The sequence below is a fragment of the Mus caroli genome, unplaced genomic scaffold (genome assembly GCF_978045245.1).
Source record: "Mus caroli unplaced genomic scaffold, Mus_caroli_1 scaffold_12, whole genome shotgun sequence".
Taxonomy (NCBI): domain Eukaryota; kingdom Metazoa; phylum Chordata; class Mammalia; order Rodentia; family Muridae; genus Mus; species Mus caroli.
The window spans coordinates 39298724-39319381 of record NW_028227267.1 but is presented as its reverse complement, the minus strand read 5'-3'; the positions used below and the strand labels follow the sequence as shown (position 1 = coordinate 39319381).

The 20658-nt window shown below is 37.8% G+C and overlaps 1 pseudogene; it reads left to right on the top strand.

Moving 5' to 3' along the window:
* The first annotated feature begins 1643 nt into the window (after positions 1 to 1643).
* LOC110309551 (olfactory receptor 11H7-like) lies at positions 1644 to 9531 on the top strand (annotated as a pseudogene).
* Positions 9532 to 20658: the final 11127 nt, after the last annotated feature.

Below are 20658 nucleotides of genomic sequence, written 5' to 3'. Positions count from 1 at the left end.
AAATAGATGATAGATAGATAGATAGATAGATAGATAGATAGATAGATAGATAGATAGATAGATGATAGATAATAGATAGATAGATAGATAGATAGATAGATAGATAGATAGATAGATAGATAGATAGATGATAGATGACAATAAATAAATACATAAATAAATGTAACCCAAAAACTTAAACAAGCGTCTTTTTAAAAAGAATGGTAATGATCTACATCTACAACAAAATAAAGTTTCCATGATGAGGGTGAGGACTACCCTTTCCTGTATGTAGGGACAGATATTAAGAATGCAGTTAGCTAGCACAAGATCCCAAATGGAGGAGCTAGAAAAAGGACCCAAGGAGCTAAAAGGGTTTACAGCCCCCTAGAAGGAACAACAATATGAACCAATCAGTACTCCCAGAGCTCCCAGGGAATAAACCACCAACCAAAGAGTACACATGGAGGGACCCATGGCTCTATATACATATGTAGCAGAGGATGGCCTTATGGGACATTAATGAGAGGAGAGGCCCTTGGTCCTGTAAAGGCTCGATGCCCCAATGTAGGGGAATTCCAGGACAAGGAAGAGGGAGTGGGTGAGTTAGTGAGCAGTGGGAGGGAGGATGTGATGGGAACTTTTCGGAGGGGAAACAAGGAAAAGGAATAACAGTTGAAATGTAAATAAAGAAAATATCTAATAAAAAATTAAATTAAACTTTAAGAGAACGCAGTTAGCTATTATACTGCGTTAATAAAGTAGTAGTTTCAGTTCTTCTCTAAGATCTATGACTTCACTGGCACTGGGTAGTTGGTATGTTTCAAAGAACATGTATGATTTCCCTCGTGTTGAGTGGGTCTTAAGTAGAATAGGAGAGCTGTTGGTTACCAAAAAGGAGTATGTGCCACTGCTGCACCCTTAGGTTATTTTGCCATGTTAGGGGTTGTTGGGATTTATAGTAAGCAGGTCTGTGTGGGACTGCTGGTTGTTGATTCATTAAGAAATTTTCATGGTACTTTCTGATAGCATAAAAACACAAGCAACAAAGGGATACTAAGAGTGGGAGAAACAGTCTTTCCTGGGAAGAGTACACCAGTGAGCTATCCAAAACTAAATGGTCAGGTTTCTGTACTTAGGAATGTGTGTGCATGTGTGTAACAAGAATTAATAAAAATGAAGCCACAAATTTGAAAAAGAGCAAGAAGGGGTATATGGAAAGGTTTGAGTACAGGATAGAGAAGGGAAAGATGATATAATTATAACCTTAAAAACTAAAAAAAAAATTAAATTAAATAGAATAAAGAAATGTTTAAAAAGAAGTGTAATTTAATTAAACACACTAGGTATCTCATGACAAAATTTACATACTCTGTTAGAGAAACACAAACTTAAGGAGGCCATGGGATTGTGCACAAAATTATCTTTAATAATCCCTATAGGACAATTTATCAAAATCCTTAGTGAAAATCCATGACAAGAAGCAAAAAGATCCCTAAGGAAAACAGAAAATAATAGGTTTATTTGTACAGAGAGCTGAGAAATCTTAACAGTGGGCAACATAGGACATAAATAAGGACCAACACACATTCTTTACACAGTGAGAAACAAAGCACTACAATCTTGTAGTGCAAAAGAAGCAGAGTTAATAATGTACAAAATGCTTATGCATAACATCTATGTTTGATCCAGGAAAGGATAGAATCTTTGTGGCCTTATTCTGATTCCAGGATGACCTAGTATGTGGCAGGCACTACTGTTGTTGTGCATGACACAGGTGGGCCAACATAGTAAGGAATCTACCCATTCAATGGGATCAAAAGACTGTCAACAAATGTCACATTGTCTTTCTGCTCAAAATCAAAGGAAAAGAAAATTATCTAGAATGTTTAGATCATCATGGAATTTGGCCACTCCAAAGCCAATGTACTAAAGGGTATCACAGTTATTCACAGGTCAGTGTGGCTAATGTATCAGGGATGATGAGCCATTTTGTAATATGTGTGCAGAACCGTGAGGGAATGGCTCTTTACACTGAAATAGAAACCAATAGGAATCAGTATTGGGGGTTACTGTTTTCTTCCTCAGTTCTCTCTTCATCCATGGCACAGCTCATTAAGAAAGGATATGGGAATGGGGTGCATGCTTGTAATCAGAGCACTGGAAGGGGAACCAAGAATTCTCGAGTGTGAGACCAGTATGAACTATATAGAAAAGCCTTAGATTTAGAATCCCTCTCTTTGAGGAGAGACGCAAAAAAGAGGAAGAAAAGGAGAACGAGGAGAAAGAAGAGAAGGTGGTTGTGTGGCAAGATGAAATCACTGTTGACGAAGATGAAAAATTCATGTAGAACTTAGTGATAACCATGTGAGGAAGAGCCTTTTGCATTAACATTGGCAGTTATCTATGAAGTTTCATCTGCCAGCCTCACCTATGACTAACATTTTATCTGCATATGTTGCTCAGTTGTCTTTAGTGTCAACAAACGTAATCTATAGCTATGGATCTCTATGCATGTGTCTCAGAGTACATATTTTGATTTGGTATCAAAATCTATGACCTGGGTTCAGCGTCACTGCTGCTGCTGCTGCTTCATTCCATGTGAAAGGACTGCTCAGCACTCTGTTGAGGAGAGGTTTCTTATGTGGAAAGATACAGAATGTGTAGTGTTGTTGTCAAAAGCTACCAGTTTTTCTTGATGTCCTAACAAAATGAGACTCAATATGGGTAATTTGATTTTTAATAGTTGTTTTAGTTTTAAAAACTTAAAATCTCTTCATTCCCATGTTTCTTCTCTTCATAGCTTCTTGTCTAAAATTATGGAAGCTATGTTGCTCAATTGGGACCATTCTCTTGGGCTATTACTAAACTTTTGTTTCTGTGAAAGCTACACCAACACCAGTATATTTATCTTATCTAATATCATCTCAGAGTTATTCTTTTCTATTATGTTCAAAGAGTACAAGCACTGTACATGCTATTTCTATCAAAATGTATAATGCTTTTTCTAATCAAAAAGTTAAATTATTTTGTTCACCCAGGCATAGTTCTCATGATACTATCTACCACTCAAAAGGATCTGCCAGAGCCTGACAAATACAGAAGTAGATGCTCACAGCCATCCATTGGACAGAGCACAGGGTCCCCAATGAAGGAGCTAGAGAAAGTACCCAAGGAGTTGAAGAGGTCTGCAGCCCCATAGGAGGAACAACAATATGAACTAACTAGTAGCTCCAGAGCTCCCTGGGACTAAACCACCAACCAAAGAAAACACATGGTGGGACTCAGAGCTCCAGCTGCACATGTAGCAGAGGATAGCCTAGTCGGTCATCAAAAGGAGGAGAGGCCCTTGGTTCTATGAAGGTTCTATTCCCCAGTATAGAGAAATGTGAGGTCCAGGAAGCAGGAGTGGGTGAGTTGGTGAGCAGGGGGAGGAGAGAGGTGGTAGGTGTCTTTGGAGGAGAAACCAGAAGGGGATAACATTTGAAATGTAAGTAAAGAAAATATCTAATACTCTTTTTTTAAAAAGGCTAAGACAGGACGATCAAAGTTTCAAAATATAGCCTATATACAATAAAACATCATCTTTAAAAAGTAATTTTAAAATATTTTGTTTATACATTGAAGCTGTCACTGTGCTTTTTCTCTGTGCTTTGATGGTTTTTCTCTTTGTTTTCAGATTTTGTTGTACATTATTTTTATAGTACAGGTTAATGGAATATACGAAATCATATGTGCTAGGTAAATACTATCCACACCCAAGCTTTATTTTTTCCCTTTTTTTTTAAGGAATTTAGGTATCACTTTATTTACCATTAATACAAAGTTTCCTTATCTAAAAATTAGAAAGTGCAGTAAAGTCTAGAGCCAGAATTTTCATTTTTAGATCCAAATTACAACTTGTCCTGATGACCGTATCTGGTTTAAGACCTACTTTCTCTCTGACTTGTACTCCTGTTCCCCCTACTTTATTATGCTGCCTTGGATTACCCAGGGTTGGAAAGAAGGCAGAAGGATGTTTCCTAGACTGAATAGTGATATAATCAGGTGCTGTTGCCTTGTAAGTTTAACAATGTCTCCATGTTGAATTTATTTCTTTTTTTTAAATTTTGTTAATCTTTCCTTATATATTTTTAATTAGATATTTTCTTCATTTACATTTCCAGTGCTATCCCAAAAGTCCCCCATACCTTCCCCACCACTCCCCTACCCACCCACTCCAACTTCTTGGCCCTGGCGTTCCCCTGTACTGAAGCATATAAAGTTTGCATGACCAATGGGCCTTTCTTTCCACTGATAGCCAACTAGGCCATCTTCTGATTCATATGCAGCTAGAGACACGAGTTCCAGGGGGTACTGGTTAGTTCATATTGTTGTTCCACCTATAGGGTTGCAGATCCCTTTAGCTCCTTGGATACTTTCTATAGCTCCTCCATTGGGGGCACTGTGATCCATCCAATAGCTGACTGTGAGCATCCACTTATGTGTTTGCCAGGCCCCGGCATAGTCTCACAAGAGACAGCTATATCAGGGTCCTTTCAGCAAAATCTTGCTAGTGTATGCAATGGTGTCAGCATTTGGAGGATGATTTGTGGGATGGATCCCTGGATATGGCAGTCTCTAGATGGTCCATCCTTTCGTCTCAGCTCCAAACTTTGTCTTTGTAACTCCTTCATGGGTGTTTTGTTCCCAATTCTAAGAAAGGGCAAAGTGTCCACACTTTGGTCTTCATTCTTGAGTTTCAGGTGTTTTGCAAATTGTATCTTATATCTTGGGTATCCTAAGTTTTGGGCTAATATCCACTTATCAGTGAGTACATATCATGTGAGTTCTTTTGTGACTGGGTTGCCTCACTCAGGATGATGCCCTCCAGGTCCATCCATTTGCCTAGGAATTTCATAAATTCATTCCTTTTAACAGCTGAGTAGTACTCCATTGTGTAAATATACCACATTTTCTGTATCCATTCCTCTGTTGAGGGGCATCTGGGTTCTTTCCAGCCTCTGGCTATTATAAATAAGGCTGCTATGAACATAGTGGAGCATGTGTCCTTCTTACCTGTTGGAACATCTTCTGGATATATGCCCAGGAGAGGTATTGTGGGATCCTCTGGTAGTACTATGTCCAATTTTCTGAGGAACCACCAGACTGATTTCCAGAGTGGCTGTACAAGCTTGCAATCCCATCAACAATGGTGGAGTGTTCCTTGCCGCAGACCCTCTGGGCCCCTGTGCCTGCGTAGAAACGGGTCTCTAGAGTAGGTGGGCAAAGCTTAGGTAAAATGACAAACAGAGACACACACACAAGAGAGGTGTTGAATCTAAATGTAATTTTCTGGTGGAGCCTCAGACTTTTATAATACAGAGTTACAGAATAGGGCACATTGAAGTTTTCCAGGTGCAAGAGGAGTGACTTCAAAAGGAACCAGATAAATGTTTACTTTAGAGATTATCACCCTGCCTAGGATCAGCCTAATGCCAGGCAAGAAATTTATACTTCAGTGTTAATAACACCAGGGGGTAATTAACTCTTGACAGGCTTCAAGAATAATGTAATGTCACTGACCCCGAAATTCTCTAGGCCTTGTTAATTCTTATCTAGTTTGGAGAATTCCCCTTATCAGGATAGTATATCAACTTGCTCTTGCATGGAATGTAGTTTGTAGTAAATATTTCTATCTCAGTGAGACTTTTAGTCTCTTTCTGCAGTCAACTGAGTTAATGGCTGTGATTTATTGTTTTATTGTAGTGCTTAATTAGTTACTGACTAGGTTAAGCTCCTTGCTGCTATCTGGGATCTTGGAACACTGGGAGAGGCTTTATCTAATTCAGAGTACAATCTTAAAAGGCATTTACAATAAGGTAATACTAAATAGAGAGCACGTGGATCCATACTCTAGACTAACTCGGGAGTGGAAAATTAATTTTATGGGTTAGGGGAAACGCCAAACTCCAGGAGGGAATTTCCGCAGAACTCTTTTCCTCGTGTGCAGCTTCCAGGCTTTCATCTGTCAAACTGACCCAACTGGAGAGCTGGCTTTTGTCAGACTCCAGGAGGAGAGCATCCTTGAAACTCTTTTCCTCATGAGCAGTTTTTAGGCATTTCTGCCTGACAGGCTGACTCCACCAGAGTGCCATGGCAGTCCCTCTTTCTCCACATCCTCGCCAGCATCTGCTGTCACCTGAATTTTTGATCTTAGCCATTCTGACTGGTGTGAGATGGAATCTCAGGGTTGTTTTGATTTGCATTTCCCTGATGATTAAGGATGGTGAATGTTTTTTCAGGTGCTTCTCAGCCATTCGGTATTCCTCAGGTGAGAATTCTTTGTTTAGCTCTGAGCCCCATTTTTAATGGGGTTATTTGATTTTCTGGAGTCTACCTTCTTGAGTTCTTTACATATATATATACATATATATATATATATATATATATATATATATATATATATATAGAGAGAGAGAGAGAGAGAGAGAGAGAGAGAGAGAGAGAGGGAGGGAGGGAGGGAGGGAGAGAGAGAGAGAGAGAGAGAGAGAGAGAGAGAGAGAGAGAGAGAGAGAGAGAGAGAGAGAGATTGGATATTAGTCCCTTATCTGATTTAAGATAGGTAAAGATCCTTTCCCAATCTGTTGGTGGCCCTTTTGTCTTATTGACAGTGTCTTTTGCCTTACAGAAGCTTTGCAATTTTATGATGTCCCATTTGTTGATTCTCAATCTTACAGCACAAGCCATTGCTGTTCTATTCAGGAATTTTTCCCCTGTGCCCATATCTTCGAGGCTTTTCCCCACTTTCTCCTCTATAAGTTTCACTGTCTCTGGTTTTATGTGGAGTTCCTGATCCACTTAGACTTGACCTTAGTACAAGGAGATAGGAATGGATCAATTCGCATTCTTCTACATGTTAACCGCCAGTTGTGCCAGCACCATTTGATGTAAATGCTGTCTTTTTCCCACTGGATGGTTTTAGCTCCCTTGTCAAAGATCAAGAGACCATAGGTGTGTGGGTTTATTTCTGGGTCTTCAATTCTGTTCCATTGGTCTACTTGTCTGTCGCTATACCAGTACCATGCAGTTTTTATCACAATTGCTCTGTAGTACAGCTTTAGGTCAGGCATGGTGATTATACCAGAGGTTCTTTTATCCTTGAAAAGAGTTTTTGCTATCCTAGGTTTTTTGTTATTCCAGATGAATTTGAAGATTGCCCTTTCTAATTCATTGAAGAATTGAGTTGGAATTTTGATGGGGATAGCATTGAATCTGTAGATGGCTTTTGTCAAGATAGCCATTTTTAATTTTTTTTCTTGGAAACTATGACAAAAGAGGAAAAACCCAAGAGGATTCAGAGGGAAGATGAATTGAGATGGGTGAGTGAGAGCCCACACACCTATGGTCTCTTGATCTTTGACAAGGGAGCTAAAACTATCCAGTGGGAAAAAGACAGCATTTACATCAAATGGTGCTGGCACAACTGGCGGTTAACATGTAGAAGAATGCGAATTGATCCATTCCTATCTCCTTGTACTAAGGTCAAGTCTAAGTGTATTAAGAAGTGTATTACCTTTATGAGAAAGTGTCATAGTGAAACATTTTATTGTGTACAATTAACATGTTCTTATAAAGAAGACAAACATATCTTTGATTATTATGTTTTGCAAAAAGCAGGGGGGATTTTAGAATGTAAGTAAATTATATTTAGAAAAAACTACTTTTATTGTTATTTTGTATACTGGACATAATTTAAATGAATGAAAAGAGGCTGTAAATAATGAACTTTCAGGAAAATTCTGAAACTAATAAGTGCTTTATGGGGGGAAAATCATAAATGTTTGCATATATTATAGTCATTTTTGATATAACAATACTAAATGAATAAAAACCACGATAAATTGTCATGTGAAATTAAACCGCATAATAGTGACTTTTTATTGCTAAAAACAAAGAATTCTTTATAAAATTATAATTGAACAATCATAATATAACATCTTAAAATACAAAAAAGAAAATGCATAACATTACTTATTATTATTGACCTCCTGTCATTATTTAACATAATCAAAAATAAAGTTTCTTAACAAAAGCAGCTCCTATAATAATTTAAATGAATGTCAAATTAAAAACCATTGAAATTTGTACAAAGTCTATTGAAAATAATAGCATGCATGTCCTCAGATTTGGAAATGATGGCACTTTGGATGTATTTGAACAACTTTCACTAAAAACCAAGCCAGAAAAAAAAAAAACATTTTTGCCCTTATTTCAGTATTTTTATTTTGATCATTTGTACCTGTTTTTCTGGTGCTGATGATCAAAGTCTGGCCCTTATGCTTACAGAGTGGTATATGACTAAAATAACAAAAACGAAATTTAATTGTTGTTTTTCTAGTGCCACCGACAAACACTCACAACGCTTAGTATTTATTTTTTTAGAAACAGACTAACTTTGGAATCAAAGCGATATACTCAGAATAGGATAAGATTTATTCAAGGCTTATGTTAAAATATTCAGTGCATTTGGCTGCATGGGTCAATCTCTTGATCCAAAGAAATGCTTCAAGATATTTCATCAACAAAATATTTCATTATATCTTCCTTCTCCCCACATGTCTGGTGACCATGAACATGTCAGAGGGATCCACGGTGACATATTTTGTCTTCTTGGTATTTCCTGGTCCCTGGAAGATTCAAAACACACTTTTCTCACTGATTCTGCTGCTCTACATGATAACTTTGACTGGGAATATGGCCATCATTTGTGCAGTGAGGTGGTACCAACAACTCCACACCCCTATGTATATGTTCCTGGCCAACTTCTCCTTCCTAGAAATCTGGTACGTGACCTGCACAGTTCCCAACATGCTGGTCAACTCTCTTTCCAAAACTAAGACTATATCCTTCACTGGATGCTTTACTCAGTTCTATTTCTTCTTCTCCCTGGGCACAACTGAATGCTTCCTCCTCTGTGCCATGGCTTATGATCGGTACCTAGCCATCTGCTACCCACTGCACTATCCTTCCATCATGACTAGGCAATTCTGCAGTATTCTGATGTCCCTCTGTTGAATCATTGGTTTCTCTGCACATTTGATTCCCACTTTCTTTATTTCTCAATTGTCTTTCTGTGGTCCCAATATCATTGATCATTTTCTCTGTGATGTGGACCCACTAATAGCACTGTCCTGTACCCCTACACCCATCATAAGGCATGTATTCTATTCTATAAGTACTCTTATCATTATTCTCACTGGTTTGTACATCCTTGGATATTATGCCCTGGTGCTCAGAGCTGTTCTTCAGGTTCCTTCTTCAGATGGACGTCAAAAGGACTTCTCAACCTGTGGATCCCACCTGCTGGTAGTGTCTCTGTTCTATGGAACCATAATGGTGATGTATGTCAGCCCCACATCTGGCATCTCAGTTGACATGAATAAAATTATCACACTGAGATATTCTGTGGTGACACCAGCTTTAAATCCTTTCATCTATAGTCTGCGTAACAAGGATATGAAATATGCTCTCCATCATGTCTTCTTTGGGAATAGGATTATGCAAAACTAGTAAATAGGGGTTTTATACACAACTATGGGACACTCAATGCTTCCAAGGGCACCTTCATGGATATGACATATACTCACACAGACAACCACATATATACATAAATAAAAATAAAAATGAATCTTGTTTTTCTTTTGTTTTATTCTAGGTGGGGCATAATAGTGTGTGCCTTTAATCTCAGTTGTTGAGAGCAGAAGGAGATAGATGTATGTGAGGAATAGATAGTGAAACCCTGTCTCATAAGGCCAAAAAAAATGTTAATGATATAAAAATAATTCAGCAGGGGCAGAATGAAGCCATCCTGAGTCTAAAAGTTAATCTATATATGCTACAAAGGGAAGAGTCAGAGAGGTGACTCAAACACTTTGGAAGATTGTGACTGAATCCTAGATGTTAGATATTGAATTATTTACACTTTCACAGTTTTATTTTGCTTTGTTCATATTGTGACGGTGTCAGGGTTCTTACTTCTTGAAGGAAGAAAGTATTAACATATATTTTTTTTATTTTTCAGAAGCCCATAGTTGAGAAACTAATTTTAAAAATATTTTAGGTTTTAAATGAGACTTCAGATTTTGAAAGAGACTGAATTTTAAGGTGTTTCAATTTGCAAAGACTATGGAACCTTAAAAGTTTGTAAAGTGTTTTATATTGTGATGTTCATGTTAATTGTGATCTTGGGGATAAACAAGAAAGGAAAGGTTGTGACTTAACAATGATATGTTTCTGTATCAGGTTGATATACAATTGAACTAGCTAGTTGTATATCAACTTGTCACAATCTAGAATCACCTAAAAGGAGGAAAACTCAATTAGAAAAAAAATTAGATCCAGCTGTAGGTAGCCAGGCGTGATGGCGCACGCCTTTAATCCCAGCACTTGGGAGGCAGAAGCAGGCAGATTTCTGAGTTTGAGGCCAGCCTGGTCTACAAAGTGAATTCCAGGACAGCCAGGGTTACACAGAAAAACCCTGTCTCGAAAAAAAAAAAATCCAGCTGTAGGATATTTTCATAATTAGTGATTGATGGGGAGTGGCACATCCCACTGTGGGTGGTGTCATCCCTGGACTGGTGGTCCTGGGTTTTATACAAAAGCAAAGTGAACAATCAATGGTGAGCAAGCCAGTAAACAGCACTCCTCCATGACCTCTGCATCAGCTCCTGCCTCCAGGATCCTGGCCTGTTCCTGCCTTGACTTCTTTCACCGATAGACTATAGTGTAGAAGTGTAAGTCAAGTAAACCCTTTCTTTTCCAAATTGCTTTTGATCATGGTGTTTCAGCAGCCTTAACTAACAAATATCAATTTTAGACTCATTTTTAAAAGACTGTGAAATATATATATATGTGCATATATATATTCACATATATATTATATATATATTATATATGTGTTTGTGTATATATATGTGTGTGTGTGTATTCACACATGTGTGTGTGTTAATATGTGTGTATGAGAGTGTGTATGAGGATGTGTAAGAGAGTGTTGTGTATGTGTTATGTGCTAATATGTGTGTGTGAGAGTGTGAGTGTGTATGAGTGTGAGAGAGTGTTGTATGTGTGTGTGTTAATATGTGTGTGTATGAGAGTGTGAGTGTGTATGAGTGTGAGAGAGTGGTGTATATGTGTGTGTGTTTATGTGTGTGTTTGTGGGGGGTGTGATGTGTCTCTATGTGTGTGTGTGTGTGTGTGTGTGCACACGCGCGCGCATGCGTGCCCCTATATGTATGAGTGTTTTTGAGTGTGCAAGTCATTGCATGTTAAGAAATAAATTCACCATGGAGACATTGTTAAAACAGCACCTGATTATATCACTGTTCAGTCTAGGAAACATCTTTCTGCCTTCTTTCCCACCCTGGGTAACCAGGGGCAGCATAATAAAGTAGGGGGACAGGAGTACAAGTCAGAGAGAAAGTAGGTCTTAACCAGATACGGTCATCAGGACAAGTTGTAATTTGGATCTAAAAATGAAAATTCTGGCTCTAGACTTTACTGCACTTTCTAATTTTTAGATAAGGAAACTTTGTATTAATGGTAAATAAAGTTATAAAAAGCTTTCATAATGTCCAAGATACCAAAAATAAGTAGGTCACTGTTAGGATTTGGGAATCTCTGTCATGCTAAGTTTAGACATCTTAAATGCCATATTCATCAGATCTCTGACTTGTTTGAGGGCTAGTACCTATGTAGTATATCTGAGTTAAACAACCTTTGTCTGTTTCTAGGTTTTTGCTCCAAACTGTGCCTTACAAACATAAAACAAGAGACTAAATAAAGCTTAATCTTATAACTAACTGCATCAGTACTTAACATGACTATAAATATATTTCTGAACACAGTAAAAAATTTGATTACCTTCAAGGTTATTGACTATTAATTCCTGTTATGTTTAGGCCTTTAAAATTATAATTTTGAATTGAAGCTCTTCTAGCATCAAAATAAAACTTTTTAACCCGTAAACATATTCCATAAAGAGACTAGGAATTTTTTTTTCTACCTTGGCTGAGGGAGGCCTTATATGTTCAGCTCATTAGGCTGAAAGGAGGTGGGGCTGCTGGAGCCTTGCCAGAACTCAGGCAAATTGAGAGGAAGAAGGTATGGATTTCAAAAGTCAGTAATTCTTAACCTTTTTAATATTGTTGAACCTCTAAAACATTTTTAAATTATCATATTTCTTAGTTTTTATTCCTGGTATCATTAGCATAAAATACAGAACAATATATCTGGCAAAATGAAAAGAAAAAGACAAAGCTGCTGTGGATGGCCCTGGGGTTGCCTGGATTTTGATGTTAATTCCACTTTCCCAGGAGGGGTTGTCTGGACTGAGGAATGTGTCACATACTCAGGTGATTTCTGAACCTTCCCAGGAATGAATAAATGGATCAATCACTGGGCAAGTAGGACTTCTGGGTTAGACAGAGGAAGAGAAGAAGCAGGAGACGGTAAGGGCCTTTTGAACTGGGATAGCATGAGGACAAGATGTAGCTACTAGTGTCTCCCACTTTCAATGGCAAATCCATGAGGATTCGCCTCCAGAGGATTTAGATTTAATACGTCTTACAAGATTAGAATTTTAGTTTTTGAGCCCAGCAACTAAGTTACCATTGTTTCTGGGCTAAGATTGTGTTATGTTTTCCTTAATGCAGCAGCTCATACGGGTTAAAGAGAGAAAGATGCGGTGGCAAAGCATGGGTTTGCCTGAGGTACAGCACAAAGGCCATGGGGTATTTGAAGGATGGAGCTGGCATAGGAGCGACCTGTCACTGGGAACTTAGCAGGCTGGGTGGAGAGATTCTGAAACTCTGAGTCAGCATCTCAGCCGGGGCTGAGAGTAGCAGCCGGTAGGACGGAAACTTGCCGTCCTTTTTAATATTTCCCTAAAAACAAAGCTACAACAGATAAAAAAAAAAAAAAAAAAACATCAGGAATGTAAATCTAATTGACATCACATTGCACCAATCAATAGCTATATATTTTAATGAAAAACTTTCTATTATCATATTCATTATTTCCAAATCAGATTCTTAGCTATCATAATAGGAATTGCTTGAGTTTTTTATTTTCTTTTTTCTTTTTTTTATTAGATATTTTCTTTATATACATTTCAAATGCTATCCCGAAAGTTCCCTATACCCTTCCCCCCCCCCCCCGCCCTGCTCCCCTACCCACCCACTCCCGCTGCTTGGCCCTGGCATTCCCCTGTACTGGGACATATAAAGTTTGCAATACCAAGGGGCCTCTCTTCCCAGTGATGGTCAACTAGGCCATCTTATGCTACATATGCAGCTAATTGTCTCCCCTTCATGGATCCATGATTTGACTAGCGTTGTCCATTATAATTTCTAAAGTCATTATAATTTCCATCATCATTTACTAAAGTTTCCTCTTTCATTGTAATAATCATATATTAATGAGGACAATTTAATAAAATATTTAATGAATTTTAAAATGTCCCATAGCTTTATATATTTAAATAATTTCTTTTTTTCAAATTTTTATTAGATATTTTCTTCATTTAAATTTCAAATGCTATCCTGAAAGACGGATATACCCTCATCCCACCCTGCTCTGCAGGTACTAGTTAGTTCATATTGTTGTTCTGCCTATAGGATGGCAGAACCCTTCAGCTCCTTGAGTACTTTCTCTAGCTCCTCCACTAGGGGCCCTGTGTTCCATCCAATAAATGACTATGAGCATCCACTTCTGTATTTGCCAAGCACTGGCATAGCCTAACAAGAGAGACCTATATCAGGGTCCTATCAGCAAAATCTTTCTGGCATATGCAATAGTGTCTGGGTTTGGTGGTTGTATATAGAATGGATTCCTGGGTGGGGCAGTCTCTGGATGGTCTTTCCTTCTGTCTTAGCTCCGAACTTTGTCTCTGTAACTCCTTCAATGGGTATTTTCTTCCCCATTCTAAGGAGGAACGAAGTATCCACTCGTTAGTCTTCCTGCTTCTTGGGTTTCATGTGTTTTGCAAATTGTATCTTGGGAAGGCTAAGTTTCTGGGCTAATAACTACTTATCAGTAAGTGCATATCATGTGAGTGCTTTTGTGACTGGGTTACCTCACTCAGAATAATATCCTCCAGATGCATCCATTTGCCTAAGAATTTCATGAATTCATTGCGTTTAATTGCTGAGTAGTACTCCATTGTGTAAACGTACCACATTTTCTGTATCCATTACTCTATTGAGAGACATCTGGGTTCTTTTCAGCTTCTGGCTATTATAAATAAGGCTGCTATGAACATAGTGAAGCATGTGTCCTTATTACAAGTTGAAACATCTTCTGGGTATATGCCCAGCAGAGGAATTGCTGGATCGTCCAGTAGTACTGTGTCCAATTTTCTGAGGAACTGCCAGACTGATTTCCAGAGTGGTTGTACAAGTTTGAAATCCCACCAGCAATGGAGGAGTGTCCCTTTCTCCACATCCTCAAAAGCATCTGCTGTCAACTGAATTATTGATCTTAGCCATTCTGACTGGTATGAGGTGGAATCTCGGGGTTGTTTTGATTTGCATTTCCATGATGATTAAGGATGTTGAACACAGCCGGGCTGTGGTGGCACATGCCTTTAGTCCCAGCACTTGGGAGGCAGAGGCAGGCAGATTTCTGAGTTCGAAGCCAGCCTGGTCTACAAAGTGAGTTCCAGCCAGAAATACACAGAGAAATGCTGTCTCAAAAAAAATAAAATAAAATAAAATAAATTTTTAAAAAAGGATCTTGAATACTTGTTCAGGTGCTTTCAGATATTCGGTATTCCTCAGTTGAGAATTCTTTGTTTAGCACTGTACCCCATTTGTAATAGGGTTATTTGATTGTCTGGAGTCCATCTTCTTGAGTTCTTTATATATATTAGATATTAGTGCCCTATCTGATTTACGATTGGTAAAGATCCTTTCCAAATCTGTTGGTGGCCTTTTTGTCTTATTGATGGTGTCTTTTGCCTTACAGAAGCTTTGCAATTTTATGAGGTTCCCATTTGTCAATTCTCAATCTTACAGCACAAGCCATTGCTGTTCTGTTCAGAAATTATTCCCCTGTGCCCATATCTTCAAGGCTTTTCCCCATTTCAGTGTCTTTGGTTTTATGTGGAGTTCCTTGATTCACTTAGACTTGACCTTAGTACAAGGAGATAAGAATAAATCAATTTGCATTCTTCTACATGATAACCACCAGTTGTGCCAGCACCATTTGTTGAAAATGCTGTCTTTTTTCCACTGGATGGTTGTAGCTCCCTTGTCAAAGATCAAGTGACCATGGTGTGTGGGGTCATTTCTGGGTCTTCAATTCTATTTCATTGATCTATCTGTCTGTCTCTGTAACAGTACCATGTAGTTTTTACCATAATTGCTCTGTAGTACAGTTTGGGTCAGGCATGGTGATTCCACCAGAGGTTCTTTTATTATTGAGAATAGTTTTTGCTATTCTAGGTTTTTTGTTATTCCAGATGAATTTGCAAATTGTCCTTTCTATTTCAGTGAAGAATTGAGTTGGAATTTTGATGGGGATTGCATTGAATGTGTAGATTTCTTTTGGCAAGATAACCACTTTTCCTATATTAATCCTGCCAATCCATAAGCATGGGAGATCTTTCATCTTCTGAGATCTTAGATTTCTTTTTTCGAGACTTGAAGTTCTTATCATACTGGCCTTACACTTCCTTAATTAGAGTCACACCAAGGTATTTTATATTATTGTGACTATTGTAAAGGGTGTTGTTTCTCTAATTTCTTTCTCAGCCTGTTTATCCTTTGTGTAGATAAAAGCCACTGATTTGTTTGGGTTCAATTTATATCCAGCTACTGCACTGAAACTGTTTAGGAGTTCTATGGTGGAATTTTTAAGGTCAGTTATATATACTACCATATCATCTGAAAATAGTGAAATTTTGACTTCTTCCTTTCCAATTTGTATCCCCTTTACTTCCTTTTGTTGTCAAATTGCTCTGGCTAGGAGTTCGAGTACTATATTGAATAGGTAGGGGAAAAGTGGGCAGCCTTGTCTATTCCCTGATTTTAGTGAGAATGTTTTGAGTTTCTCCCCATTTAGTTTGATGTTGGCTACTGGTTTGCTATCTATTGTTTTTATTATGTTTAGGTATGGGCCTTGAATTCCTGATCTTTCCAAGACTTTTATCATGAATGAGTGTTGGATTTGTCAAATGCTTTCTCAGGATCTAACGATATGATCATGTGGTTTTTGTCTTTGAGTTTGCTTATATAGTGGATTACATTGATGGATTTCCGTATATTAAACCATCCCTGCTTCCCTGGGATGAATCCTACTTGATCATGATGGATGATTGTTTTTATGTGTTCTTGGATTCGGTTAGCGAGGATTTTATTATTTTTGCATCGATATTAATAAAGGAAATTGGTCTGAAGGTCTCTATCTTTGTTGGATCTTTCTGTGGTTTAGGTATCAGAGTAATTGTGGCTTCATAGAGTGAATTGCGTAGAATACCTTCTGCTTCTATTTTGTGGACCAGTTTGAGAAGAACTGGAATTATATCTTCTTTGAAGATCTGATAGAACTCTGCAGTAAACCCATATGGTCCTGGGCTATTTTTTGGTTGGGAGACTATTAATGATTGCTTCTATTTCTTTGGGGGATATGGGACTGTCTAGATCATTAATCTGATCCTGATTTAACTTTGGTACCTGATATCTGTCTAGAAACTTGTCCATTTCATCCAGGTTCACCAGTTTTGTTGAGTATAGCCTTTTGTAGAAGGATCTGATGATGTTTTGGATTTCCTCAGGTTCTGTTGTTATGTGTCCCTTTCATTTCTGATTTAGTTAATTAGAATGCTGATCCTGTGCCCTCTAGTGAGTCTGGCTAAAGGTTTATCTATCTTGTTGATTTTCTCAAAGAACCAGCTCCTGGTTTGGTTGGTTCTTTGAATAGTTCTTTTTGTTTCCACTTGTTTGATTTCACCCCTGAGTTCGATTATTTTCTGCTGTCTACTCCTTTTGGGTGAATTTGCTTCCTTTTGTTCTAGAGCTTTTAGGTGTACTGTCAAGCTGCTAGTGTATGCTCTCTCTAGTTTCTTTTTGGAGGCACTCAGAGCTATGAGTTTTCCTCTTAGGACTGCTTTCATTGTGTCCCATAAGTTTGGGTATGTTGTGGCTTCATTTTCATTAAACTCTAAAAAGTCTTTAATTTCTTCCTTTATTTCATCCTTGACCAAGGAATCATTGAGAAGAGTGTTGTTCAGTTTCCACATGAATGTTGGCTTTCTATTATTTATGTTGTTGTTGAAGATCAGCCTTACTCCATGATACCTTGACTCCTTATTTGCCAATTTCTATCCCTTTGACTTCCTTTTGTTGTCTTATTGCTCTAGCTAGAACTTCGAATATTATATTGAATAGATATGGGGAGAGTGGGCAGCTTTTATAGGATTGCTTCAAGTATATCTTTGTTTAATTTTATATTAGCTGTAGGTTTTCTGTATATTGCATTTATTATGTTTAGATTGGGGCCATTCCTGAGTTCTCCAATACGTTTAACATGAAGAAGAGTTGTATTTTGTCAACTGCTTTTTCAGTATCTCAAGATATGATCATAGGATTTTTAATTCTTTAAGTTTGTTTATATAGTGGATTATGTTAATGGATTTTCATATATTGAACCAACCTTGCATCCCTGGAATGAAGCCACCATTGGTTCATGGTGAATGGTGGTTTTGATGTGTTCTTGCATTCAGTTTGCTAGAATTTTATTAAGTATTTTGCATTGATATTCATAAGCAAAATTGGTCTGAAGTTTTCTTTCTTTGTTGAATCTCTGTGTGGTTAAGGCTTCATGGAGATTTTTAAAGTATGTCCTTATACTTCTCTGAATTTCCTCAATGTTCATTGTGGTAGCCCCATTTTAATCCATAATTTATTAATTTGTATCTATACCTTTTAGTTAATTTGGATGAAGATTTATCAATCTTACTGGTTTTCTCAATCAACTCTTAATTTCATTGGTGTCTTATATTTGTGTTTGTTTGCCTTTTATTTATACCAGGCATGAGTTTTATTATTTCTAGCCATCTGCTCCTTTTATTTATTCATTTTTATTTTCTTTATGCCAACCCTGGGTTTGTTATTTTTTGCCATCTACTCCTTTAGATCTACATTCATACATTACTTCATCTTTTCCCCCTTGTATCTTTAATATTCTTCTTTGTTTTATTCATTTAATGTTTTGATTACTGTATGTCATGTGGAATTTTTTTCTTGTCCATCTGGATTGGTGTTCTGTATGCATCTTGTACAATTAACAAGGTTCTTCTCCTTTAGGTTAGGAATATTTTCTGTTTTGTTGAAAATATTTTCTATGCCTTTGACTTAGGTTTCTTTTCTTATTTTATTCCTAATATTTATAGATTTGTTCTTTTCATACTGTCCCATATTTAGTGGATGTTTTATGCCTATATTTTTCTAGATTTACCATTTCCTTTGATTGGTGTGTTCATTCTCTCTACAATCTACCAATGGATTATCTCTTCCACCTCTTGTACTCTTAATTGAGGTTTAACTCTGAAATTTTTGTTTGACTTCCTAAGTTTTTTATTAACAGTTTTGTTTTAGTTTGGGTTGTCTTTAGTGATTCTATTTCTATTTTGTATCTTGAAGTATTTTTATTATTTAATCCCACTGTGTGCATTTTTATAATTTTCATTAAGGAATATATTCATATCCTCTTAAAAGCCTTTGAACATATTGATAAGTTCAGTTTTGATGGCCTTGTCTGATTCTTATTATATTGGATTTCTAAGAGTCTACTGTATTATTTTAGGGTTCCTAAGTACTTGCAATGTCTTTGTTGTCTATAGGTAGTGAGTGTGTGTGTGTGAGTGTGTGTGTATGTGTGTGTGTGTGTAGTGTGTGTGGTGTGTGTGTGTGTGTGTGTGTGTGTGTGTGTGTGTGCCAATGTCTACATATCTGGGGTTAGAATGATTAAGGATCTCTAGGTATTAATATCTGCCCTTGTCTTGTTGGGTAGATGTTTCATTCTTTTGTTGGTATTCACCTCTCAAGATCTTAAACAAGTGTGGTATCTGTGGCATCCATGGTAGAGAGTTCTTCTATAGGTCTATTAATGGCAAAACAGAATAAAAATGAGTTAAGAGGAAAGACTGAGATAAGTTGAGAGGGAAAGCCTAAGGAAATAGAGGAATAGTCAGGGTCCCCAGGGAGTTGGGGTACAATAAGAGTAGGGGCTCCTAAACGTATGCTGCAACAGGACAAATAATATGACTATAGAAACAGGGATATAATGGTGAACCCTGGATCTGTACAAAGAGGTAAAATCTCCAGCGAATGGAATCAGAGACGAGGAGGAACAGTTGCAAGCAGGTTGCTACAGGGCTGAGTCTGAGACAAGTGAGATAATAAAGGAACATAGTGAAAATCTCCTACCTCAGTCCCAGCCAAGTGTTGCCACTGAGGTCCCTGGTAGAAAGCATTTCAAGGTATAATCAGCTGCCACAAAAGAATAATGATGAGCTAGAATGGAAGGTTGAGACGGTTCAAGGAAATGAGCTAAGCTGGGTCCATACCAAAAAGCAAATCCCCAGGGAATGGAGTTACAATGGGAAAGGGTACATGCAGCAAGGCTGCTACTTTGGAGGATGAGACAGAAGAGATCTCAGTTGAAAATAGGAAAAGTAGTAAAAATCACCTACCTGAGAAACAGAACAGTATGGCTATTGAAGTCCATGGTACAAAGTGTTTCTGGATATCAGTGGCTAACACAAAAGAACTGAGATAACTAGTTGGAAAAAAATCTGAGCCTGTCAAAGGAAAGCTAATCTGGTTTCACACCAGCCCTGATTTCTAAATGTAGGCATATAGACCTTATAGAGCTAAAAACATCCCTCTGAGTTTTATTTCATTTGATTTCATGGCTTTGGTGTGTTTTGGTTCTATTTTATTCTATTTTATGAAAGTTTTAATTTTCTATTTTATTTCTTTAAGCACACATTCACTGTTCATTGGTGTGCTTAATCTTCATTGTGTATATTCTGGAACTTCACTTGTTCTTATGTAGTCTTATTTTATTGAGATGAGATAGAATAAAAAGAGATTATTTCATTTTTCTGTATTTATTAGACTTTTTAAATTTTTATTGGTTATTTTATTTATTTACATTTCAAATGTTATCCCCCTTCCTGGTTTCCCCTCTGAAAACCCCCCTATCACAACCTCTTCCCCATGCTTCTTTGAAGATGCTTCCCCACCCACCCACTTCCTGCCTCACTGCCCTAGCATTCCCCTATGCTGGGGCATTAAGCCTTCACAGGACCAAGGGCCACCCCTCCTGTGAGAGACCAAACTGTTGGAAACTAGGTCCCGCCAGTAACTCTCACCCTAAAGATCTGGCTGACCCTTTGAAGGGAATTATGTCACCCCCTCCATCATTTTCTCCACCTGGTGCCTGAGACTGCCAGCTTCATTCCCTCCTTCATGTCTCCACTTGTTGCCTAAAACTGCTTAGATTAAGGCAGCTTCACCTCCTCCTCCATGTCTCCGTTTGGTGCCCGGGACTGTTTAGTCAGGACAGGCACTCCAAGATAAACTGCAAAATGTTTGAAGGCCGCCCGGGACTGTTAGGGGGCTGACATTCCAAGAT